This window comes from Melospiza georgiana, chromosome 4, assembly GCF_028018845.1.
Source record: "Melospiza georgiana isolate bMelGeo1 chromosome 4, bMelGeo1.pri, whole genome shotgun sequence".
Lineage (NCBI taxonomy): Eukaryota > Metazoa > Chordata > Aves > Passeriformes > Passerellidae > Melospiza > Melospiza georgiana.
Window position 1 is genome coordinate 40,047,745 of NC_080433.1, and position 27,099 is coordinate 40,074,843.

Here is a 27,099-nt window from a genome sequence, read left to right on the forward strand (position 1 = left end):
TACTTGCCTGTTGTCTATATAAATGGAGCAAATACTGACTGTTGGGACCAGACATGTTCCCAAACTTGAGAAATCACTTCAGTCCTATTTGTGTCTTAAAGTAAGAAAGAAAATAAAGGTAATAAAGGTAGGAAAAATAATTGTACCTGGAGTATTAACATATTTGCTACTTGGAAATGTCTGTGTTAGCTATTAGATCACTAGCTAAACTATTGATTCCGTTGTTAAAGGTGTATTCAGAAATTTGAAATACCCACAAAAAGTCTTATATTGATAAACTTAATTTTGGATACCACAATAATTATTTTTTCTAACTCCAGTATGAAGCACATATTTACATTGAAAAGACAGTTTAGCGCAAATACTCAGTGAACTGCCGGACGAATCAGAATATGAAACACAGAGCAACGCTTGCTAGCTCTTGTGCATGTTAATAGCCTTTATTCAGGAGTCTGCCTGACACTAATGACATTCATGATGCACTTATGTATCAGTGATGTCAGAAGGACTAATCTGAAGGCATTTCTGGAGCAGCAGTTGGCTCTGCTGTTTGTCCTAGCGACGCTATTTCTAATGAGCCTGCAGACTTGAAATCCTTTTCAGCTTTAATTGTGGTCCTGCTTTTTTTGCCATTGTGACAGCGGTGGCACTGAATTGAGAGCCTTTGTGTTGGTCTCTGCTGCAATGACCTCAGTAATCATGTCCACTAGGCAGTGACAGGAGCCTCAGGAATAAAATCTTGCCTACCACTGTCCTGCCTGGGACAATAAGAGAGGCTTTTTTATGAGAAGGTGAGGATTTGGTGCCCAGTATGTAGAAAAAGCTCAGAAACTGTTTTCTTCTCTGCCCTGGGCCTTCTTGTCTGTTTTCTTCTCTGTCCTATGCCTGTTTGGCTGCATGTAGCTCTCTAATCTCCGGGTTCATGGCTCTGCACAGCAGGACCTGGCTGGTGTTTGCCTGCTCCTTCTCATCCCACCAGCTCTTGTCCTGCCTGATGCTCAGGCTCTGTTCCTGAGGGACAGAGGTAACCTGCCAGTCCCCAGTGGCATACTATCATTCTCATTTATGTGTCTGGAACACATTAAGAATAGATCTTTTCTATTCATTGCAGTGCATGATGTGCCTGAAGGTATAAAGATCAAGTTAATAATCTCTCTCATTTTACAGAGGAGTCTTCTGTCCCCTGGGTTCCAGCATGCAGCTACAGGGTACAGTGTCCCAACTCAAGAGAGTGTTTACACAATATCTCCACTGGACACAGCTCTGAGGTTCCAGTGCTGTAACTCCAGATCCCACCATCTATCCGCTGAGCACTAAAGAGGGCACCACCCAGAGACAAGGAAGGGCCATCCTGCCTAACATCTTGAGATTTATCATCCATTACATCTGTAGCATCTGTAGACACCAGACACCTATTTGTTGTGTCTTTTTGGGCATGAGAGGGAAATGCAAACTCCTGGACTCTCTTTCTTGGTTCAGTTGCTAGGCCCACTGAAAAGACTATGTATCATCAGACTGTGATCTGCTACTGAGTGAACTCTGCTTCCTCTCGGAGCTGCTGGGGTCACAAAGGAGTAAAGGTGACTCAGGATGATGCCTGGTATGCCAGGGTTCTCCACTCTAAGGAGTTTAGATCGGAGAGAGACTTTTCCTGGGCTGAGAGACAGAAAGTTCATGGAGATGGTAACATTTTAATTTTGCTAATGCTTGAAGGCAGACTCCCAGTGTGCTTTCTTCTTGCTGTGTGCTGGTGCAGGGCAGTGTGAGGTGTTGGATGTGCAGGGTTCTGAAGGCAAGAAAAGACCATACTGAGCTTTCCATAAAGGAAATGTGGAATTTGTGCTCCTGGCCTGCTGGTGTGTATGTATGCATGGTAATTAGTGTCCACCCACAGGTATAGTTTCTTTCATTAACATGTCTTTTGGAAAAGAGAAAGGTAAGAGATATAGGGCTGCCAAGTATTTTTCCCAGAGAAAAGATAACACTAATGTTTCTTAGACTCAATGTTTCTTAATACTCAATCAAAATCTCCCCTGGAGCAACCTGATACTCTTTTTCTTTTTCTATTTCTTATTTTTTGAAAGAAGAGACTGGCGCCCACCTGGTTACACCCTCCTTTCAGGCAGTTGTAGAGAGTGATAATGTCTCTCCTGAGCCTATTTTCTCCAGGCTAAACAACCTCAGCTCCATCAGCACCTCCTCATCAGACTTGTGCTACAGACCCATCGTTGTCCTTTGATGGACGTGCTCTTCCACCTCAATGCCTTTGTTGTAGGGAGAAGCCCAAACTGGAGGTGACAGAAGAACCCCAATCTGTGCCTGTAGAGACCAACAAATCTAAGTCACTGCCCTCTGTGGACACATGTTGTTCAACTCCCACAGGCCATTCAGCGTGTGTGGCTTTTGCCAGCTCCTCATCTTCCCTGCTTTTCTTCTTCTTTCCTATTCTGCACAGCATATACTGTGCTTTGCCCTCCAAGCCCTCCCACCTTTGCTACGAGAGCAGCTTTGCAGCATGAGGACAGGAATGAACAACTCACCATGGAACACGGGCTGCAAGGCCATCTCACAGAGCAAGCTGGCAATGTGGGATGTGCCTGGTGCAAAGCCTCCCAAAGAACCAGTCCTCTCAATGAAGTGAGATTTTTGCAGAGCAGTATCCCTCAGCAGGTCTCCTTGCTGGGGACAGGGATGCCCCTCCATCTTCTCTCTTATTTGAAGAGTCTGAAAGCAAAAATTCACAGAGAGAATGTCAGTGCTGTTCGAAGTGTCTGATACTCCATGGGGATCTAGAAAATGAGCAAAGACCACTTTTCCAAAGCTTTCCTGGAGAGGGAATAGTCAGGTTGTGAGGAAGGGAGCATGGCGGAAAGATGCATGTCAGGTGTCAGTTGCTTAAATGTTTGTAGATGTCTGGCACTGCAGAACACTATAGCTGTTCACTTGGCTCTAAGTTTTGACTTTGAAAAAAAAATTAAGGAATGGTTTTGGTCCAAATGTCTCAAAGATGATGTCCTGTATAAGAGATCCAATAGCTACCTTTGAGCTAAATCTTTGTGCTGCTCTCTGTGGACTGTACAGTGAGAAGAAGTCTTTAAAAGTGAAATGAACTGCCTACAAATAGATAAATGACAAGAACTTTTATCTGAAGTCTAACCAACTGTTCAAAAGTGGCTCATCAGTAGACAGTAAAAATTTATATTTTGCACAATATACTCTTTTGTCAAGGGATGCATTAAATGTCCAGCTGGTTCAGGCAACAAAAAAATACTTCATTTTGAATATATTCCTACTGCAAGAGTTTAACAGAAAGCCACATAAGAGAATACAAAGAAAATATTCCTTACCAAGCTGCTTCACTTTTCTTCTGAAGTGATAATGTAAAAATGATGCATTGGTCATTTTCTTGAGCACCTAGTGTTTATATGTGAAAGAATTTTAGTCAAAAATATCAAAAGATTATAAGAAACACTCTTTTATGAGATTCTGAAAACCAAGATTGCTTTAAAACTATTATAAACTTTTTTTTTGCTCTCTTTCAACGAAAATTACAACCTGTAAGCTTTCAACACATTTTCTAGAGATGATAAAATATTAAAAAGCAAGTCATTAATCTTTTATGTGAGTTGTACTTTATTCTTAGCATGTCCTCACATGGTTATAGGTTTCTTTCAATCTACTAAAGTCAATAAATTGAAAGAACATTTTCAATTTCTAGAAGTTCAGTTCAAAAGTCTTTATGCATTAGTACTGAAAAGCTTTTTGTCTATTTAAACTGTATATCATAATTATACCACAAATATATCACTAAGTAAATCATCAAATTAAATTATTTTTATAATGCTACAATTTAGCTATATCAATAGCTCTAAAATTCTAACACACATAAAAACTCTCCTATTCTGTCAATAGTACTTCTAAATTTAATCTGCCTGTCTTTATTCTCACAAAATTATCTTCACTTTTATTTTTATAAGGGCTAAGAAAATAAAACATAAAAATAATTTATAAACAAAAGAAGCTGAACTCTAAATGCTATCATTCAGTAAAAGAATTTTCAGTGACATTTTGTCAATGTAAATATGTTTACTACTTTAATTGATGTGACTGAGAGTTTTTAAGAACCAAATGGAAAATATTACAACTTTAAAGTTACACTGTAAAATGTGAAATTTTGAAAAACCATTTCAGATATTCAATAACACTAAATTAATTTCTCTTCAGGTATAATAAGTACTGACAAGTATCTGAACTGTCTTTTAATATGCTCTTTCATATTGAATTGTTTTTAAAATTAATCACTACCATATCTGAACAGATACTGTAATACTATAGTATGCAACATTGTAAGGGAAGAATATGAAGCTATTCCACTCTGCCATTAAACATTTTAAAAACTCATCATTATATGCAGAGCATATACTTCTTCCATGCTTGATACAAATTTGCTTTTATATTTTATGGTGGTAAGCTAGCGCCCAAAGGCTTATTTTTGCACTGTGCTTACCATGAATTCAAAACTGTGAATTATAAATTCTTGGTTTTGTTTCTGTTCTACTCCCAGCCTTAGTGGAGCATTATTAGTTGTCCCAGTGTAAATGGATCCCAGCATAAGTGGAATTAAGTAAAACCTGAGTACATTTCTATCATTCTATGAACTTTAAATGTTCTTTCCCACTTCTTTCCCTCTGCCATTCTTTTCTGTATGTACAGATGTTTAGGAAACAAACAAAAATCAAAAGAGTCAGATATTATATTTATCCATTCGATGGTAGCCTTCCATTACTGTGGACTATGTTTATGAAGGTTTCCCTTTTTACAGTATGCATGAAAAAATTGTTATATCTCATTGGCTGTTTAATAATTGCTAATTGCAATTGTTTAGTATTGTTATATTTGTACTTTTTATACAGTTCCATTTTAAATAATTTTAAAATTAGGGGAAAGCAATACATTCATGAGGTGAGTGAGAATTAAAAATCTCATGTAGGACTAAACTGTTTTTACATGGTGTTTCTGGTCACGTAAACCTTTTCCCAGCACAATATGTCAAGATGTGAGTTGCATGTGTAGATGCATGGCACTGCAGAACACTATGGCTCTTCACTTGGCTCTACCTATTGACTTTGAAAAAAAAAAATTGGGTTTGTAGTGCTTTCTGATTTTCTCAGACACCTCACTTCCCAGGAAGGTGCTTCTGACATTTACACAAGACTAACACTGGAATAACATTGCCAGTCTTCAGGAAGCAATCATTTCTCCCAACCCAGTAAATAAGAAAGAGTAGCTTGCTCTATAAACATAGCTACTGAATGATTAGATAGAAAGATAGATAGATAGATAGATAGATAGATAGATAGATAGATAGATAGATAGATAGATAGATAGATAGACAGATAATCTTGTTTGTATTTCTATTGAAACGGAGAAAGAAAAACAGTGGTTTGGTTTGAACACATATATTAAAATCTTCTTTACTATTTGATTGCAGGATGCAACGATTACTAGAAATTAATCTTACTAAATGAGTAGCATAGATGATTGAAAAGATGAAATGGCTTCTGACAGGCACTGACTGTTTAGGAAGTGCTGTGTAAAACTTTCTAATATCAAAAATAAAATAGGAAAAAAAGAGGTAATGCAGACAGGTATTAAAAGTTATATTTAAGTGAAAATGGAAGATAAAAGTAAAGTTTTTAAAACTTCCAAGTGTAGCTTTTAATATTTTATTAAATTCTAATTGTAAGTCTTTTACATAGCTGTGTTAGCAAGCATTTATTTATTCACAGATGCAAGAGGAATAGTACCTAAAATTATGACATGGACCACTTGTGAGGATCAGGAGAATTGGAGTTTGTGTTAAATTAGTTCTCTAAACATTCAGGTAAGGCTTTAAATATTCTAGCCCATCTTGCAGACATGAAAACTTCTCTATTGCTGTGAAAAAAAAATCTGATATCAGCTTCTAAATTTAAAGAAGAAAATATATAAAATAATATGTATTTTTACTTCTTTGTTCTATTTTCTGGAATTACACAGATTCATAGAATTCACTAGGCAAATTGAATTTAACATTTTCAGGAAAGCTTATATAAATTCCTCTAACAGTTTTAGTTGATCCCTTTGGAAAATATCCCCTTCTTTACACATCAGAAACTGCCTTTGCTAGAAGAGATGAGTCTATGTGAAAACAGCCCTTTTCCATCCCCTGCTTTTCTGCCTCAAATCCTTAGGCAGCCCTCGAGGTTCCCACTGGGCACAAGAGCAGTGATGCCTGATACAAACACGGGCTGGCTTGGCACAGGGCCCCTCACATCCAGCACAGCTTTGCTCTGGGAGTGGTGCAGGTTCCATCAGTGGCCTTCAGAGCAGCTGCCAGGAGTCGTCCTGGCACACGACAAAAGGAGATGTGTGCCATGCAAACAGCCTTTTGAGAGTTTCAAGGGATTAAAGAATAAGGACTGGAAGAATGTGGCACAGGGACGGGCTTGCCTATCATCCATGAGGACTACTAGAAAGAGAAAAATCTCCTTTATGATTATTTAATAGGTTAGAAAGAACATTGGTGTGACTTCCCTTCCAGTACTCTTCTAGAGTGCCATAATATGTCAATCATAAAATCCTGCCCTTAGCACAAAGAAATATAAGGGCAATACATTACGGGTATGCAACGTAGGAAAATTGAAGCCGTTTGAAAAATTATTTAAGAATAATTTCCAGGCATGATTCTGAGTAACTATTTTCAGTAGCTTATACACATCAAAAAAAAAAAGAATCAGCAACAGCTTTTGATCTCTAACTGGAGAGAAATTAAGAAACAGCTTTCATGGTTTACCTTCCTTTTCTTTGTCTATTGATATGAAAAATAACTCCGGGGGAGAGAAACTCAAACTGAAGAAAAATTTCTGAGAGGGCAGAAAAAAGTGATTTCAATTTCACTAGACCTGTGGCAATTTGCATAAACCAGGGGTCATTCTTTCAGCCTTCTCAATAAAAAAATTAAAAAAAAAAAAAAAAGGAGGAGGCAGAATAATTTTTGTCCATTCACTGTTTGATCAGTTTGATTTGTGTTGTTCCTGCTCCTCTATCCCAAGCAGAAACTCTTCAGTAAGAAATCACTATTTTCTAAGACATGAGCGGGAGCTAGAATTGTTATTATCTGAGGAGAATATTACTGTCATATAGTGGAAGCAATACAATATAAAAATGTCATGCATTAAAACCAAATTATATATTAATTATTTTTCAGTGATTAGGATGAGGCTTCCCTAGATTTGGATTTTTTTGAGCTTTTTTCCCCTTTTTTTTTTCCAGTGTGCACACGCACAGCCTCATGATAAACGGCCAGACATGAGGCTATTACTAGATGACACTGTAAGAATCTTTACTCCTGACAATGCTTAGTGCTGAGATGATTTTCATCGTTGGAAGCCTGAGGATGCATACCATTTAGACATGAGTTCTGCTCTTCCAAATTATGCTCTGATATTTTTTTTTCTTTTGGCAGTTTAACATGCTGTCTTTGTTGTAGCATTATTATTATTATTATTATCATTATTATCATCATCATCTACATTTTAACAGCTCTCTTTTTATAGCTGTGTTAAATTCCTCACAGTCTAAGCAAATACACCATTGACCATCATTTATGTCTACAGTAATAAAAGAATTTATCATTTCAGCAATTTTCTTGGCTATTTGTAAAGGGAGTTTTATCCTATCTACTCAGGTTTCATTTTGTTTTGAAGACCATGGTGTGCTTTAGTATGTGTAGGAATCACAGAAGCAATCTATCTGTCTACTCAAATTTTGTATTTAACAGGTAACATCACTAAGGATTTAATGGCAAAGGACAAGCTGAATCATTTATCTTGGTACTGCATCCCTATGCTGTTTTCATTCTAACACAGGGAAGTTATAAAACTAAAATTATAGGTGAGACTGTAATTTCCCATTTCAGCACAGGATAAAAACTTCTTGTTTCATTTCATTTTAGCAGCAGAATTATAGTGGTTTTAATGAGTGGGAAACTGTATGTTGTAACATTGTGCAAGGTTAAGGGATTAACAGTTTGCCAAAGGTACTGTGTTCTTTACTCATCTGTAGCTAGATCTGTTGTCTCCTGAATCAATGTCTTTCCCTTCCCTTCCCTTCCCTTCCCTTCCCTTCCCTTCCCTTCCCTTCCCTTCCCTTCCCTTCCCTTCCCTTCCCTTCCCTTCCCTTCCCTTCCCTTCCCTTCCCTTCCCTTCCCTTCCCTTCCCTTCCCTTCCCTTCCCTTCCCTTCCCTTCCCTTCCCTTCCCTTCCCTTCCCTTCCCTTCCCTTCCCTTCCCTAGACATCCTTTTAAAAGCATTTTCTTCTGCAGTTTGTAGAAACGCTGCTGGAACAATCAGAAATATGTTCTCATATTCCTAATATGCCACTTATTGTAGCACTCTCCCCTTCTTACAGTTGTTCAATAATGCTTTCAGAATTAGGGCAATCTGATTTACTTTTGATGAAAACATTACTGGTTCATTGGAGATCCACAGGCAGATTTTCAGCTGGCTATCTTCATTCAGATAAGGCATTTTAAGAGATAACACACTTCAAGCTGTGATTTGCCTTCCTTCTATCTTCCCCTTTGCACTTCTTATTTCTTCCTGGGTATGAATTTTGAACTACTGTTGAGGGTGTGCTATGAGGATGTGGGTTTACTTGAAAATTGGTAATATTAACTGTCAGATTCTGAAATACAGATGACTGAATATCATCTGCATTTTAATTGTTGTATAGATAATTTAATAACTTTCCCATTGATCTACACTGGTAGTAATTACCATAGCTGTTCCTAATAAATTTGGTGAGATTTGAAAAATGTATTTTCATTTCTTGTCTTTCAGTTTCTCACTTGGATCTCCAAATGGTAAGGCATTCTGCTAGGAGAGTTCTCATGTCTTTCTTATGAGCTGTTGTGAGATGACTTTGCACTGAAGTTTTCAGTTCCTGCATCTGGTGGCACAGATGAAATGTTGTAAGTGCTTTTATGACTTTTTTTCATCTTTAATTTTCACATTTAATACTAGGTAGTGGAACTGCAGCTTTAGTTCCCTACCAATGTCAGAGGTTACATCCTGAGAGTTTCATATTAGACACCTGGGCAAGAAAAATCTACTGGAAGGGCAGGGCAGCACTGCGACAGGGTACCAAGAAGGTTGTGAAATGTCCTTGGAGATTTTCAAGTTTTGACTAGACAAAGCCAGAGATGACCTTTTCTAGTGTTGGTTATAGCCTGATTCCATGTAGGAATTGACATGTATGAACTCCATTGACCACCCCCTCAAGCAGCATTCCTGTATTGGAAATGCTGTGACTGCTTAAAACAGCCACTATTGCAAGGGCTGTATATAAGGATAACCTTCCTGGAGAATTAGTGCCTCTGGACTTGTCAATTTTCAGGAACTGCTCAATATCACACCAGCATCCTATGATTAGAAGGGATGATTATGAAGCTGGTGACTTCTCTTATGTAGTTGACACAGTACAGAGAAGTGTATCACAAACCAGAGCCTCATTTTCATAGCTTATTTTAGTCTGACAAGGAGTTGCACCAACATTTACTCTGGATTGTTGGCAAATTACATAGCTGTGTCCTCCTGACCTGAGTCACACAGCACAGTCTAGGCAGGACAAACAAGGAACTTAACCTAGGGATTTTTCAGCCAGTCTTTAAACCTCATACATCACTACATTATCATCAAATGGTGATTCATGGACAGCCTTTTGTAAACGGCAGATATTAATTGAATTATAACCAGTATCTTTATCTATGTAAATTCATTGTTTCCTCTTTGCTATAGCCAAATGTGTTGTTCCTGCTACACCTCAGCATAACTGATAAAGTTATTACAAAGAACAGTACAGTCCTTCTGTTCTCACTTTTCACTATTTCACATTTCACTAAGGCAAACTGACTCACCAACAAAATTATTTGAATTGTGTGGTCTCCTCAAATGTCTTTATTACAGTCGGTGGTCCTTGATGTCTTATTGAGATTCATCAGTGAATGCAGAAAAAGAATAACTTCCTTTTTATATTTTTTCTAATGCTGATAAATCAAAATGTTGATAGGCTAAATTTTAAATACTTCTTACAGAAATCTGCAGCAAAGGGTATAATTGTAACTTTAGAGAAAACTGTATAAAATGAAATGCTTAGGTAGAGTTAAAAAACCCTTTAAAATAGCATTTATCATATTTTTCTCTTAGTGGGTATGCTATCATACTTGTGTATGCTAATGTTGTTTCTGCTGTTCAAATAAAGCACTCCATGCAGTGTTTCAGCTAACAGTGAGCAAACTCAATACTTTACTATGACATCTCTATTGTACTTTGCATTTTACCTCCTGTTTCATACAGATAAATTCTTTAGCTGTGCCACATTTTTCCTCAAGATTGGGCAGATCAGTGAGGGCCATAAAATATTAATCATGAAAGCTTAGAAAATTAGATGTCTGTGACTGTAGGTTTGTCTTGTTGGCAAATCTTTCTCCAACAGAAATGATGCACTGTTAAAGGTATTATGTCAGTTCAGATTAAAATATATGTGGTTTTTCAGAGCAGAAAAAGGGTTTGATTTTTTTATTCAATGCTGCAAGTTTATTTAAGAATTTTATACATGCTTTAGTACTTTTGTTGTCAAAAGCAGACCTGATTGCCAGTATGCCATTTGCTTTGATTTTTCCAATTATGACACTCTCCTGCAGATCACATGGAGCAAAAACAAAGGACAGAAGTATGGAGAAAAAAAATTATACCTTCCTTTGTAAACTCGTGCCACTATAGGGAAAAGGTGCTTAACGAGGTAGTTGCCATGGTGGGTACAATGAGTGTTACAGGAGCTGTTGAGAGACCTCTAGTTTTTGACTAGGCCCTGTTACTTGGGGATTGATGGGAAGTGATCACTCCCTCTTCCTTTCCAATACTCTTTTTAACCTATGTGTTTGAGGCTTGCTTACATTAAAACTAAAAGCTATCAAAATTTCTGTCCCAAACATGGAGGATTGAGTGGACCTTTTCTTTGCTTGAGAGATGTTTTATCTTCCTTGTTACACTGCTTGTATTTCTTGGTTTATTTCTTCTTCATTTAACTACTAATGACATGGGTTAGTTAAATAGAAATAATTCTAAGTCTGAAGAGGCAGCCATTTTTTTTCAAATTAATATTAGCCTGTGCTGGGTAGATTTTAATGAATTATCCATAAAGCAGCATAAATGGAAATGGGTATCCTGACTCTGCAATGAACAATAAAAGTCATTACACAAGAGTAGGTCATGTTAAAAGTCCTTGAATGACAATAAGCTGTATCTAATTATTAGTCTGTGACAATGTGGATTTTTACATCCTTGAAAATTAATTGTATAGCACTAGGAAGAATTTGCATTTTTCCTCCTACTTGGCTCATGCTGCTTGTCATGCATTTGTTATTTCTCCTTTACTTACTACTGTGATGGGATTCTACCACTCTCCTTCAAATAAAATTTGGAGAAAATGGCTCTACATTTCTAGACTTCTCAAAATCTACAGCAATATCTTAAGACAGGAGTCAACTTTACTCTTGAAAAAGTGGAGTAAATGGAAAGAGTTTACCTATTCAGAGCACCTTTCTGAAACAGCTATGTCAGTATACATTTGATTACTTTATAATGAGTACCTGTGTAAGCAGCATGGATTATATGACTAATGCTCAGGTGACTAAAACCAGAGGATGAATTCTTTTCTAATGGTTGAAAGTGTTGCTGTTTCTGCTCACAGTACTATCAACCGGCTTCAAGGTACTGCCTTCACAGCACAATGTGTGGGAGACAGTGACACAATGATTAATTCTTGGGTTTATGCCTTGTCTAGGCCTGGTACTACATTAGTAATCCCAGACTGTCTTTTTGATTATCCTATAAAAAAATTTCCCACAAATTTCCTTGTTAAATGTATATATCCACCAACGGGGACTCAAATCTCGTGAATTGTGTCCCAGACTCCCTCAAATTCACTATCCAATATTGTGTCCATTCTGCCCATTTCTATAGTTCTTTGTAAATCAGGAATTCGACTGTCCTTCAGTCCCTGAGGCACACCAAGAGATGCCAAATTTGATGACGTTTCTGGGCTCCCCATACATTGTGCGTATTGTCAGTACCTTCACATGTGTGCTGCTGATGGTTTGCTCAGAGTATTTCCAAAAGTCATAAGGAGTGAGGAGCTTCTGGTGAGACATAAGCAGGACAGTCTGGCACCCTGCTGGAAGCTCCATTGTTGTGGAACACTTTTAGCAGTATACTTTCCGTTCTTATGAGAAGACTTTTCTCAAAATGTTAGAAAAGGAATGTGAGTTTCAAGACTTGCTGCTTTCTGGAAGACACCCTAATATTCCTCTTGAGATGACCAGAAACCCTGTTGTACAAAACAGCTCTGTTCCGTGTCCAATGTGCTTAACAGATCAGAGCTAAGGTGACAGTGGTGGGTAAGAACACTAATCCATGGTATATAATTGGTGTCATCCCTACCAAAGTCTCATTTTTTTAACCTTGTCTTTCATCTGTTAAAATAAAGAAAAAAGGAAAAGCAGCTTTCCTTTAGTCCAGAACACCAAGTTATATGTTTCACAAACACAAGAAGAATCAGGAAGTTTACTATGCCATGTTGGCCTTTTGCATAGTGTTAAATTAAATCACACATTGCTCAGACTTTCTAATTAACAGTATGCTATGTGGAGGAAGTCTTTCAGTAATTAACCTTTCAGTTAATCAAAGCACATTTTCTTCCCTCCATCTTAAATTTATTTCATGTTTTTTTTCTCCCTTTATTTCTTATCATTTACTTTGTGGTCTAGATCTTGCCTTTGAAATACTAAGATCAAATCCCTGATTCACAGCCATCAAAATTTTAAGCTACACTGTAAGACAGCAGAGAAGGGTAAAGCCTATTTTAATTCTAATATTTCTGAACTAAAATATCAGTTCTAGTATGATAGAAAAATAACTCCCATGAGACACTTTTCTTGGTTGGAATCATATGCACTAATAAAGATGTTCTGCTTTTCATTCAAAATCAACATTTATTCGTTGTAGGAATGTAGAAGTCTTTTTGTAAAGGAAGACATAATTGTGGCTTATGTGTACAATAGAACTTCATCAAACTGAAAACTGAGCTCACATATCACCTGCAGATTTTCTCTTCATTTTCCACAATGTTTCAAATTCTTAAGCATTTCTCAGGTTATAATTTTTGTCATTGTCTCCTATAAAAATATGGAGTCATTTATAAAGTGCTGTTCAAACAGGCGGCTTACAAGACAACATATACAGATTTCAAAGAAAAAGAGGTCAGGTAAAAATCTCTGAAAGAATTGTCTGTTTAATAAAGTAATTTTTAAAAGTGCAAACTCTTTGAAAAATATAGTTTTCTACAGAAAAGAGCAATTTTTTTCTCTCTTGTATCCACTTATGGAAGTAGAATAATGTATTTCAACTTGACTACATGGAAGAGAGTAATTGCCAAATAGCCTAAGTGATCTGCTAGTTGATGTTTTATCAATATTTTTGCTGAATTAATTAATTATTACCGCATCCATGTGTGTTTCCATATTTTTAACTCACATAAACTTAGAAAAGCCTACAAATAATCTTCTGAAGAGAGAACATGTAGTGACAGAACTAGGGGAAATGGACTCAAACTGAAATAGGGCAGGTTTAGACTAGATATTAGGAAGAAATTATTTACTGTGAGGGTGGGGAGGCACTGAAACAGGTTGCCAGAGAAGCTTTGGATTCCTCATCCCTGGAAATATTCAAGGCCAGGTTGGATAGAACTCTGAGTAGCCTGGTCTAGTGAGAGGTGTGCCTTCTCAGGGCAGTAATTTCATCTAATTATTGAAATATTTTATATTTTTGCACTTCTTTACAAGTCATTGCACTTTCTAAGCCAGTATAAAAACACAAACTGCATTGTCATGTAGTTTAAGAGAAACAAGCAGTAGAAAATCACTGTGTACTTACCAAGCTACAGAACATGAAATATTCATGCAAAATAAACAGAAAAATTCAGGTAATGTATAATATGCAATTTATTTCTGATCATCTTCTTTTCTGTAGATAGACTGGAAAAAAAAACCTAGGCTCTTTACTGCACACAAACTTGCTGGAATACCCTTCTTTTAGGCAACAAACCAACTTTTCAAGTATCATATTAAAGTAATGTATTGACATAGCTCAGTGGAATCACAGAAAGATGTTATTTCACCTAATGATGTTAAAAGGTTATATCATGTTGATATTATAGGATTTGTACAGTCAGAGGTCAAAAGAACATTAAAAGCCTAGGCTGATATCTACAGTCCAGATGTGTTAGAAAGTGATGCAGAATACAGTCTGCATCACTGTTATAGTACAGTCTCAATGTTCATTACAGCTTAAGCATTCACTGGTATAAAAATTTTAATAATATTGAAATTCTTCTACTTCTCCTCCTAAGCCCAAGTTTAAAAAATACACTGCATATGTCCTGAGTAGCTATTAGATGCTATGTCATACTGAGAGCTGATGGCACCTGAAAACATAGCTGCATTCTGGCTTTTGGCTTCATGCTCAGGAAGTCACCAGGAAGAGTGGGAAGCAATCACATAATTTTCCATGTAACTTCACAGCTCTTCTTGAAGTGTCTACTTCCAAAACTCACGGTGAAGCATTAAAAATACCCCAAGCACAAACATGCAGAAATTTTGCCAGCAAAGAATTCTAAAAACTTTCTAGTACATGAGCCTCTCTTACTACCATATTCATTTTAATCAAAGATTGGCAACTAAGCCAGAATTTTTGGCTTTTCCCCTTCATTTTTCTTCCTGTGCTTATTATCTGCATTAAGGATTCATATAAAATTAACAACTGTAAACTTTAAACAAAAGAAGCAAAATATCTGCCTGATTTTCCACTTGCAGTCAATTCAGTCATTTTCCTCTAATTTACTATAGTTAAATGTCTGAGTCACATATTTCCAATATACAAACCAGCAAGTCACTCTGTGCTTGCTTGGCTGCATTTGCAGATATGTTTAGTCCCACTTCTGTAATCCACACACAGAAGATCCTGTCATAAAACTTAGTTGCTAAATATTTACAGTTGAAAAATATTGATCATCAGCAATACTGAGAATAATTTCTTTCCCAAGGACATTGTGCCTGCAGTTGATGAGGATGCATCCATGGTCTCTAGAGCTTCCATTAAAAAGCATATTCTCACTCAGCTTACAGCCAGAAAGCAGGGCTTCAGCATGCAGGAACATATCACTTGTTCCAGAAGGCAAACATTGTAAATAATGAATGTTCCCCTTCTTCCTCCTTCCCTTACCTTTTATATCTGAGCTGACATCACATGGTACAGAATATCCCTTTGATCAGTTTGGGTCAGCTGGCCTAGTTGTGTCCTTTCCCAGGATTTTGCCCACCCCCATCCTAGTGAATGTTGAGAGACAGCCTTGGTGCTGTGCCAGTGCTGCTCAGCAGTAGCCAAAAAACGCTGGTGTGTTATCAGCACCTTTCTTGCTAGCAATGCAAAGAACAGCACTGTGAGGGCTGCTGTGGGAAGATGAACTCCATCTTAGCCAGACCCAGTACGCGGGCTGAATACCCCGTAATGCACTGAAATGAAACAGCTCTCTGACTTACTCACCTGCCATTCAGAAAACTTATTCCACCTCAAATAAGTTCCCCCATTAACACAAATTAAGGGCATGGGTCCACTGTGGTTGTTAAGCCCTTCAATGGGTATCTCTTTCAACGTTCATATATCTGCAATAAAGCTATCAGGTACCTAATACCTAATAATATACAGCCAATAGTCATACAGCAAATAGTCTGTGTACTGTGTGCTGTACTGTGATTAACCTAGTCAATGGAAACTCTAGAAGCAGCAAAACCATGTTATGGGTAAAGCCATGGGGGGGAAGCTGCAGAGTGTGATACCTGAAGTCAGAGAACTGGTTTGTGAAATACACAAAGGGAACTGTCTTGGGATAGACAACTACACTAGAGATTTTTACTGGAGGGAAACTTGTAGCAGTCTGCTACAGACAAGATGTGCCAGCTATAGTGCCGTAGATGGGGATGATGGAGAATGTGGCCTTGTGTTATTGCAGAATTAAGACATTTCTGAGGATAGATGCTTGTCTGTGCTGTAGTTTTATGTTTTAGAGATAGAGACAGTGGCTTATTGATTATGTGCTGTGCTTAAAAAGGAAGCAAAAGAAATTTCTAAGGGAACATGAAAGGTATTCCTCCCTTTGTGCATCTATAACTGAGTATGACATCTCAGACTGTTTTTGTTGCCAGTGAATAGAAATGGGCATTTTGGGGGCACAACTCATCTGATGTATTTTAGAAAATAGTCTTTTAGTGAGATGCATCAGAATTTAGAAATACTTTTCTTCGTTGGCTACAGACAAAGTGTGACTAGCTTAGGTGTATGTGTTTGGCCAAGCAAATGTCATTTTAAAAAAACAATGAGGCACAAGTCTAATAAGCTCTAAAACAATGGGGCATACATCCAATAGACATATCACCCAACAATCAGTAGTGGAGCAGTGGCCTGAAAGTATCACCACAGGATCATTGTGCATCTGTCAATAAGGTTATTATATGTTCCTCTGTTGTAGTCATTCCTAAAAGCCTTATTTGAAAAGATGCCATGTCTCTTTTCCTTGAGGCTGACTAAATCTATTTACATTGCAATTCATTAGAAAAACATAGGGTACTGAGATTTTATGAGCGCTTACAACAGTGTTTCTTGCCAATGCTGAGTTAGACTTTTGTTTTCCCTGAGCTCTCCGTTTTCCCTGAGCTCTCACTGGTGGTGAGAAGCCTCTCCAAAAGGTGATTCAGAAGGATATTGCGAGGTTGGTGTTCTAAAGGAACCAGTTTGAGCAAAGTGGAACACGTCATTACATAAGACTCACCACTAAACTAATTTCTGCATTTCAGGAGCTATTCAAAAACAAGAGAGCGAGTGTACCTACAAGGGCAAATCTAAGAAGTGAGGTAAAATATAGAATAAAAAGGAAATTATTTTTAACTGGCCATGGAGATTTTTTTTCTGTTCTTTTTTTATTTTGCTTTATTTAAGATACTGTGGATATTCTGGTTGCTTTTCTTCTCAGTAAAAGTGCTACACTTTGCTCCTAGTGCACAGGTCCAAATAAAATTTAACTTATCAGTTGGCTTTGTTTGAACTTCACTTGCAAAGAAATGTAATTTCTTTTAGTGAGAAACTCTTTTATAATACTTTTTTTCCTTCAAACTAAAATTCTCTTTTCTTTCCAAATGACACTGTAGCTGCTGACATTGTAAAAATGAAATAAAACAGATGTTGAAAGTGCACATTTAGATTTATTGATGTTATTTTTGACCATATAGTGAGAAATCCCTTCCTGTCCATGTATTAAATTTAATTGAAATAACTAGTTTATTTATTAATCTTATTTTTATATATTGATATGGTTTAAGACACATGAAAGGGTCTTCAGTCACTAGTGTGGGAAAATATTTAATAGCTTCTTCAGAGGAAAAGTGGATTGGAAGTTTACCTTAAAAGACTCAAGAAAAAAGCATCAAATATTTTTGTTAAATGTTTATTCAGCCTCCACTACTATGCTTTGATTATTTAACAAATTATTTGGTAAAATAAGGAATTCAAAAATATTTTTTTGTAATAGAAACCTCAGTAACTAACAGTATTTTATTGCCATGGCTTGAGTTTATTTATCATAACTGAAATATAGAATAGCAGGAAAAGTAATTTAAGCCTTTATTGATCATCAGGTTTGACATGTAATAAGGATAAAAAACCTATTTGGCTCACCTGACAGGTTGACTATATCATCCAGCTATTTTGTTGATTTTTTTTTTCTTCTGTTTTGCTTTGTTTTGTTTTCAAGACAGGAAAGAGAGAAAGTTTTTTAATTAGGTTACAAAATTATCCCTGGCACAACCTAACAGATACCACCAAACACAATGCTACTAAAGCATAAATTGAAGCTAGAAGTAAAATGAATTAAACATCTTCTAGAAAAATGGGAAACTAATCTGCTGCAAGACAGAGGTAGTAACACCCTCTCCTTCTCCACCACTCCTTTGAATAATGGTTCATCAGTTCAATGAAATCAGGCTTCAGCTTCTCACTGAATAGCCGAGATTTCCACAGGCACAGGATTTGGAGAGATGTTCCCTTCTCAAACGGAGCTAGTTTTACTTGACAGGTCACAGAGATAAAGGGTAGCATGGCCGCGCTCACTGAAAGCAGCTTTAGATAAGTCGGTGTGCTTGCAGGGATCCCATGCTACTCAGCTCCACGGGTCTGAAATGCCTGTTAGCTTGGCATGAAGCTATTCATCCAAGGGCTCTTTTCACTCTGCCTAGAGCCACTTTTATGAAGTCTGTGGGAAATCTGATGATTAAAGTTGAATTCATCATCATTGCAATTGGAAGCTGCTAGTGCACCTGGTCTGCCTCTTTTCTTTGAAGGATTTATTCACAAGGTCTCTAAACTAATATTAACTCAGAAGGCAAAAGCAGTGCTGATAATGGTAACAGCGATATTTCCCCCTCCCACTACAGATCCTGCTTTGCTTCCATGATCAAATTGCCTTAGACTACAAGATAACATCGCAGATTTTAGGTACCGCTAAAACCATCTTCTGTCACTGTCATATTTTCTGGAAAAATCCTTTTGCCAGGATTTCTTCTCCTTGGAAGCAGAGAAACCTCAGAAAAAAAGGAAAAACAATATTATCTCATTTGCTTCTCCTGTGTTTTGCTGCTTTGGAATGTGGTTTGGAGATTGTTTATCCAACAGGTGCTTGTTTGATTGGTTTCATGTGAATTGTTTTTACTTAATGACCAATCACAGTCCAGCTGTGCTGGGACTCTGGCGAGTCACAAGTTTTTCATTAGTATCTTGTTAAACCTTCCGTAAGTATCTTTTCTTTATTCTTTAGTATAGTTTTAGTATAGCATTCTTTAATATAATATGATATCATAAAATAATAAATTAGCCTTCTAAGAACATGGAGTCAGATTCATCATTTCCTTCCTGCCACGGGGTACCCTGAAAATGCCACAATCTTCCTTCTTTACAGAGTCAACATGAAATAATGTAATTGATCAAGGCCAGACTATTCCATAAATAACACAATCCACTCAACAGCAAAAATAATTTTAGTTCTTTCTTATTAAAAATCAAACTAATGCAATCAAGACTACTGGTTTTTGAACTCATGAACAGTTTCAGAGATCTAAGTTGGGTTTCTGCTAGTTACTCTGACTGCAGAATCAAAGCAGAAGATGAAAAATTTTGGATGTATTTTGTCCACACACTAGATTGCTTCTGTTGAAAATAAACTATAAAAAAATATGTTTTGAATGTGACAATAGATGAAGACAGAAAACATTAAAAGAAAAGACAATTATAGCATTTTGTAAAGAATTCGTTTCATCTTATATATGGTTATTCATCAAAATTTACCGAAGAATTGTTGGCCACACACCTATCCACAGTTTTCTAAGCCTTTTACATAAAATGAGTTATTTTATTGACCAGGAAGTTGGTGCTAATTGGAAAGTCCTAATGAAACTTTTGTCTTAGAAACAAATTAGTTGTATGGCCAGTGAAAAAAAATTTCTGGCATTTAATTTTCTAATCTATTTTACATTACTTCCCAGGGGCACCATGACCTTCACAGATACATGGCTTTTGTGCAAATATCCAATTATATGGTAGAATCTCATGAGCTGGACAGTTGCCCCTTAAAAGTTAGCCAACTTTCTAAATGGACTTTTTTCCTCTTCTGAAAAAGTCAAATCTAGTCTAAGTAGATGTTAAAGGACCCAATCATGCAATTAATTAAAAAAAAAGTAATAAAAATATTTAGAAATTACCATATAAAAAAAATTACTAGAAATTACTTTTTGATCTTGGCAGTGTCCGCCAAACTTATATCCCAGTGTGAGCTCTGTGAAGCAGTATGTAAGGATGCCAGGTAAAAACGTCTTTCAATATTTGACATAGGTCCATTATATCCAACACCAAGGGTATCTCCTCAGAAGTGAGTACTTAGCACAAAAAATGACACTCATTCCTAATCAGATAAAATCTCTCAGGGCTGTTCATCTCTGGTGCTGCCTTTTAACAAGCCATAAACACTGTGAAGCAAGAAAAGGATAGAGAATTATTGTCACAATTCAGTGCCTAGGTCCTCCTTTAGGGTTAAGGTTACATTAAATGATAGGTTTAAATTAGTCACAAATATATGCAAATGCATGGAGGCTCTTTGGGTTTTTTTAATAGAGGAGTTTTGCTCCTCGTCATGTTTACAAATAACTAAATGATTGTAGGTGACACAAAACTGGGAGGAGTGGCTGATATGCCACAGAGTTGTGCTACAATTGAAAGGGACCTTGACATGCTGGAGAATTGGGCTGTCAGAAACCTCAAGTGTCAGCAAGGAAAAGTTCAAACTCCTGCACCAATAACAGCCCCTTACACCAATATATGCTGGGCACCACCCAGCTGGAAAGCAGCTTAGCAGAAGAGGACCTGGCAGCCACAGCTGACATGAATTTGAAGAAGAGCCAGTAATATGCCCTTGCAGCAAAGACTGTGGGGAAATAACAGAAAATTGGCAAGGAGTATTGTAAACACACACTCAAGTGACTTACAGCTGGGGTGTCAAAAAACACATATATCATATTCATTGCTGCTTAGCCTTGCATGTTTGACAAGCAGAACATCTGTGTTTAGATAGTATAGGCCTGTGATAGGCTTAGAGACACTCTATCAAACATTCTGGAGATTTATTCTCTGCTGCAAGAAAGATCAAGCGCAGGGTAAACTACGCCTGTGCAAACCCCTGATACACAGGCAAAACCAGCAGGATCAGTGACCCTCGAGCATGGACCAAGCTCTACAGTGCCTGCAGCTCTGTTTGTTTGCCTGGGTCCTGTTTTGAGGATCCCCAGATGTGGAATAACAAAAGTAAATGTACTCTGTGCATTTTGTTAAGAGTTTTATGTTTGTTCCTGCAACCTGCCTGTGCTGATTCACACAAAGGTAAAAGGTATCCTGGGCTACTCAGACAAGGCACTGCCAGCAGGTCAAGGGTTATGCTGCACTTGGCTCTGGTGAGGCCACTCCTAGAGTGTTGTACCCAGTTCCAGGCTCCTCACTAAAGGAGAGACATGGACATGCCAAACAGGGTCCAAGGAAGGGCCCCAAGGATGTTAAGGGACTGGAGCATCTTTGCTATAGGAAAAGACTGAGACAGCTGGGACAGCTAAGTCTGGAGAAGATGAGGCTCAGAGGGAACCTTACACTGTATGTGAATACCTGAATAGATAACAGAAAACAGAGCCAGCAGTGACAGGACAGAGATAATGGGCACAAATTGAAACACAGGAAGTTCCCTCTGAACATCATGAGCACTGGCACATGCTGCCCAGAGAATGGGTGGATCTCACTCCTTGCCTATATTCAGAAGCTGTCTGGACACTGCTGAGGGCATCTGGTTCCAGGTGGCACTACACAGACCAGGAGAGTGGAACACATGACTTCTAAAAGTCCTTTCAGCCTCAGCTGTTCTGTGATTTTGCAGTTCTCTGAAAAAGCACTCACGTCTCTATTATGTGAGGCTAGAGTGTGCTGATGAGAAAACCATGAACTGATTTCATCAGAATCTCTTTTCATCGGGTGAAAATCTTTCCATCAAGATTAGTCGGCTTTGGTCAAACATTTCTGTTCTTTTTTTTATCCCCAAAAGATGTTTGTCTCTCTCTCAGTGCAATTCTATTAAAACGGGGTTGTCCATGGAACTTTACAAGCTCTCAGCTCTAAACTTTGAAGGCTGTGGGACATGGAGGTATAAGTTAACACATGGAGGAAATGTTGGTGACGCTTCAGCTCAGAGTCTGTGCTTTGGTGAAGGACCTAGAGCTGAAGTATCGCACCAGGAGGAGGATGTGAAGATGGTATCTCTCTAGTTTATTCTTGCTGGTCCCTAATAAACTCAAGGAATTTAGTTTATCTGCTAGACTGTAGCTTCTCATAATCCCAGTACTCTCATATTGTACAAATGTACTGTGTGAGAGCTATTCATTAAAGTTTTATCTTCTGTTGAATCTATCAATACTTGCATCCATGTACTCCTTTCATTAATTGATGAGTCAATGGATAAAATCTATTGGCTATATATGTAACAATGTCTATCCTCACCTTTCTAAAAATTCTCTCCTCTGAATTATGCCCAGTGCTATTTTCAATGCACAGCATTTCTCCCTGTATTTCTGATGCAGACTTATACCCCACTCCTGCATCTCTAAAAGCTTCTACTCTCACTCTCCCTGGATGTCGCATTTACCTGTTCCTTCTCTCTTCATACCAATGCTGTTTTAGTTGAATCTCTGCTTCGTCTCTGTGGAGCAGAAATTCAGGGTTATTTCAGGTTTCTTTGTTATGTTTTTCTTATCTTCCAGGCTTTTTCCACACGCCATTAACTCACTGTCTATATAGTTTTTCTAAAACTCATATTTTACACTACAACTGCTTGATAAAATAAATCCAGTGGTATACAGCCATCCATCCAATGATGGATTAGATAGTGCTTCACCACATAAGTCAATGCAACTTCATACTTCTTAGACATCTCTTCCCCTTGATTAGACTTGACTATTCCATGCCAGAAGAAATGCATTACATTTTGCTCAGAATGTTACAGCCAGAGTTTTTGACTCAATTTTATATCACTGAAGCTGTCAGACTGGAAAGACACTTCATCCACCAACACCTGCTTTGAATTTAAGCTCTTTGCTTTTCTTCATTGTTCAGTAACTTGCCTCAGCTGAGTCATCTGTTTCCTCCCAAACTCTGATCCTCTGTATATATCTATATGCTACATTAGTGTTTGAAATACTGTTTCACTTTCTGTGGATCAAGGATAATTATGTCTTTCAAATTCTCTTCTAAAACCTACTTCTTTAGCCCATCCTTTCTTCAGTGCCACTTTTGAGTAATCTGCCTACTAATATATCTCTTTTTAACCTCCTGTATCTAGAACCCAGAATTCAGACAATATAATCATCTTTAAACCATTTATTTAAGCATGCGTAGCCACACAATCTACTTATGATTAGTTTAAAACCTGAACTCCTCTGGATTTGTTAGCCTCATTCTGAGTTAAACTTTCCTTTCCTTCAAACTAGTTTTTATTCCCCTGCTGCCAGTGGCAGTGAACATCCTGCCTGTCAGCCTTAAACATTTTATGTGTACATTCAGGCTTTCAGTAAGGCAGTGAATCTGCCTGGGAGTCTATCTGAGCCCTATGGAATAACCCATCCATTACAATGCTCTAGTACACTATCCTCTGTAGCTCAATTCTACATCACAATTTAGGGTTCATGTTTGTTATTCTTGAATAAGAAAGTCATGGTACATGCAAAATTTAATAATAACCATGTAAAAACTCTGATTTGTTTTGGGGCTTTTCCCTTTCTTTTTTTTTAGAAGTGTTTCCTTTGTGACTTTATAAAGATAACTGAATGTAATTCTTGAGGTATTGTGTGCAGCCTTCCAAAAAGAAAAAATGAAAAACACATTGAGAACTGCAAGTAAAGAAGTTCAGTAAGTATAGAATGGTATATCACAAAGCTGAGGAATAAAGTGCCTGCTTCTGAGTGTCTCTGTCAAATCAGGGATTACAATAAGATTCACAAGGGTTTTAATAATCGAAAGATATTTTTGTATTATCTCATATAATAAATGTGGCAGTGGATCAGCTCCACCTCCTGGAATATGGACTCTACAGTGGCAGGTAAATCTACATGTCTCATTTTAAAATATTAAAATATTAAAATAATTCAGTTGACATTTTTCACAGCCACCAGTGCCTCCCTAAATAAGCAACTTTTTTTGAGCTGCTGGGGCACAGCACTGAAGCAGACCAGAATATAATAGGCAGATGACCTTGTTGCTCCATGCCTGTACAGCTGTAGATACAAACAAATTAACTGTACTGGTTAAGGGTAAGGCTAAGTCCTTAACTTGTGCAGGTAACCTTAAGGGTAAAGTAACACCACAGAGCCTTTTTGTGTATCTGTTTATGGAGGAAATATGTAAGGAAAGAAAGTGATAATCTTTAAGAGCAGGACAAAGCACAAATCCTTACTATTATCAGAAAGTGATGAAGAATTAGAATGGATCAAATATAAAATTGTTTACCAGAGTGAGTGTACATGAATTAGAGAAATTATTTTATGAATGGCAAAAAGTCTTTTTCTCTGAAAAAAGGAAAATAAAGGAAAAAACCCCTTGCTTTATATAATTTTTTTTCTCTTGAGAATAGCCATATTGAAATCCAAACTAAAATTTGTTTTAAAATTTTAATAGACATAAATTTAAATATTTTCATTTCAATTTTTGGTGTCAGGGACTTGCCTTATTAAAAACAGTCTTTCTGGATGGTCATTTGGGATTACTTTTTTTTAAAAAAATGTTAAAATTCTTCTGAGTGTCGCAAATTCTGCAAGAGAAAACCTTGCAGTGTCATGTGAAAAACAATTCTTGACATTTTACACAGATTTCACACCTATGTAGATCCTATAAAGAACAGCATCTACTCGCTGTAAAAGTATGTAATTGCATTTTTTGGCTCACCACCTCTTCACTGTGTGTTGTTTTAAAAAGTCAAAGGAATTATAATTTTACATTACCATGTAAAACTGCACATATGAGTCTGATAGCAGCTCATACATGTGCATAGAGATCTGTGATCTTACAAGTTCCCTCTCTAGAGACTGAGAAAAGGCACACATCTCATCTAGAAAGGAAAAGATTTATAATTTATGCATGTTTATTAATTATTTTGTTTAACTGCTTCATGCCAGCTTTATGAAGCAAATTGCATTTATACCATTCTGATAGCTACTTAATTATGCATGAATAATGAAGGCATAAAATCTTCAAGCAAAGCTGCGCCTTCAGAATTGAATTATGAATCGGAACCTTTTTTTCAATATCAAAGATTTTTAGTAATGGTGAATGTTCTGCTCAAATGGTCTTAAAGAAAATCAGAGGTCTCAGTGCAGGAAACTCTGAGACTATTTTTAAAAAGGTGAATGACATAACCTAAAAAAAAAAAAAGAAAAAATGCAGTGCACAGACTGGATACAGAGATGCCAGAGGAAGATGTAAGGACATATGGATGGTCCTGGGCGCGTTCTCAGCCGAGGGCTTACGGTGTAAGGATGCCAAGCAGCGCCTCCAGCCCAGCTCGGGCTGGGCACAGCGGCGACAGCGGCCGGGCTGGCACGGGCGAGCCTGCGCTGCCACCTGCTGTTGTCAGCAGCGGTGCCACCGCCTCCTCCGTGACGGGACCCGCCCGGACCTGCCAAGAGATCGGATCGGATGAACAAAGACTCCCCCTGGCACGATGTTGTGCTTCCAGATGTTTCCACGTGCAAACAGAGATGCAAAGGCGTCGTGTGCCACCAGCGCTAGCAATGGGGGTCTTTGAGCGCTGACCGTACTGTGTCCTCCTCTCTCTGTACATCAGTCCTGGTCATGACAGTCCCTCCAGCCTCACCTATGTAATCCCCTCTATATTTATTCCTAACCCAACGTAGGAATGATCTCATACAGTATGACCAGAAAATACGGTTCTGAGCCCCTTCCTCACCCTCGGGGACTTCAGACAGGTGGCTCAGGGCAAAGATGGGGGAGCTGTGTAACACCACGGTCCAGACAGCAAATATGTTACATATATTCATCCTGTGACTGAAAAAACCACATTTATTTATTTGTTTATTTATTTATTTATTTTCCAAGCTTTGGTGGTTTTTTTTTGTTTGTTTGTTTGTTTGTTTTTTTTTGGTTTGGTTTGGTTTGTTTTTTTTTTAACCCAAGGGAAATGCAATATGTTGACAGCAACTGCAAGGACTCTAACCCAGACTAACTGCATTTTCAATAGTCAGAATAGTTAATGCCGCTAATATGAGAAGTGTCAGTATTTAAACCATCCAGTGATCCTCTGACTGGTTGTTAAAAGAGTGAAGTGGTTTGAAAATCAGTCATTGTAATGTGAGAAGAAGGGAGGGGGCAGGGGAGAAGGGAACAACAAAAAAAGAATGAAATAAAAGTGAAACCCAAATCGTATGTGTAACACTATTTTCTGAAACAGAGGCAACCTTTCATTTCCACAACAGCCTGCTGGATCCACAGACAGCTAGCAATAACTGTGTTGTCACAGGGAGTTGTAGGCGTACAGGGAGGCTTGGTGTTTAGAGATTCATGTCCTTAGCACCTCCTTCCTGAGGTTTATTTTCAATGTCCTTAGATATTAAGAAAAACAAAATCTTTATGTAACTTTAAAAAATATCTACACTGGGGTTTCAGAATAATCAAGGTATTTTAATTCAGCCCACCCTAAATAAAGACAGACAAAAATGTATATTGTTACTGATTCCTTCTTTTTCTTCATGCAACCTGTAAATTGGTTTTACTCTCAGCATAGTGAATATAAAAGCATTCTGTGTACAGCCAGCCTCCATTTACTGCAGTTCATTTCAAATCTATAGATTCCTTGCAATTACTAATTGCATTACAAATATTTGATATATTTACCTCCTGCTTCTCTGGAGTATAATGGACTCAAATTTTATACTGTTAAATGTGGTTATTCAGTTTGGCAAAAGAAATATACAATGGATTTTGTGCTTGGTAGATTTTTTATTATTAGGACAGAAAATTTTCTGTATGATATGACAAATCATTTATGGAACTCCTAATATGTCCTAATTTGTATCATTGTAGATGGTCAATATTTTTAAAAATGAAGATATTTAAGTGCAGGGTTTAACCATTGCATGTATCATATTTTTTACTACTTCACATAGACTAGCTTTAAAGTCTTTGTTTGTATATAACTTCTATACATTAAATTCAATTGAAAAATGATGAATTGCTGTGGAAAATAATTAGAATATGAGTAAGAACTTAATACATAAGTAATAAGTCTATAGTCAGCTGTTTTG

General features: G+C 37.3%; 1 protein-coding gene across 2 annotated transcripts in view; it reads left to right on the forward strand.

Moving 5' to 3' along the window:
- Positions 1–27,099, forward strand: part of MGAT4C (MGAT4 family member C) — a 325,601-nt gene that overhangs the window by 287,227 nt on the left and 11,275 nt on the right. For both annotated transcript variants that reach the window (XM_058023669.1, XM_058023671.1), the window contains one exon: positions 8,882–9,012. The gene's annotated coding sequence lies outside the window, so the exon portion shown is untranslated. The remainder of the gene's footprint in view (positions 1–8,881; positions 9,013–27,099) is intronic.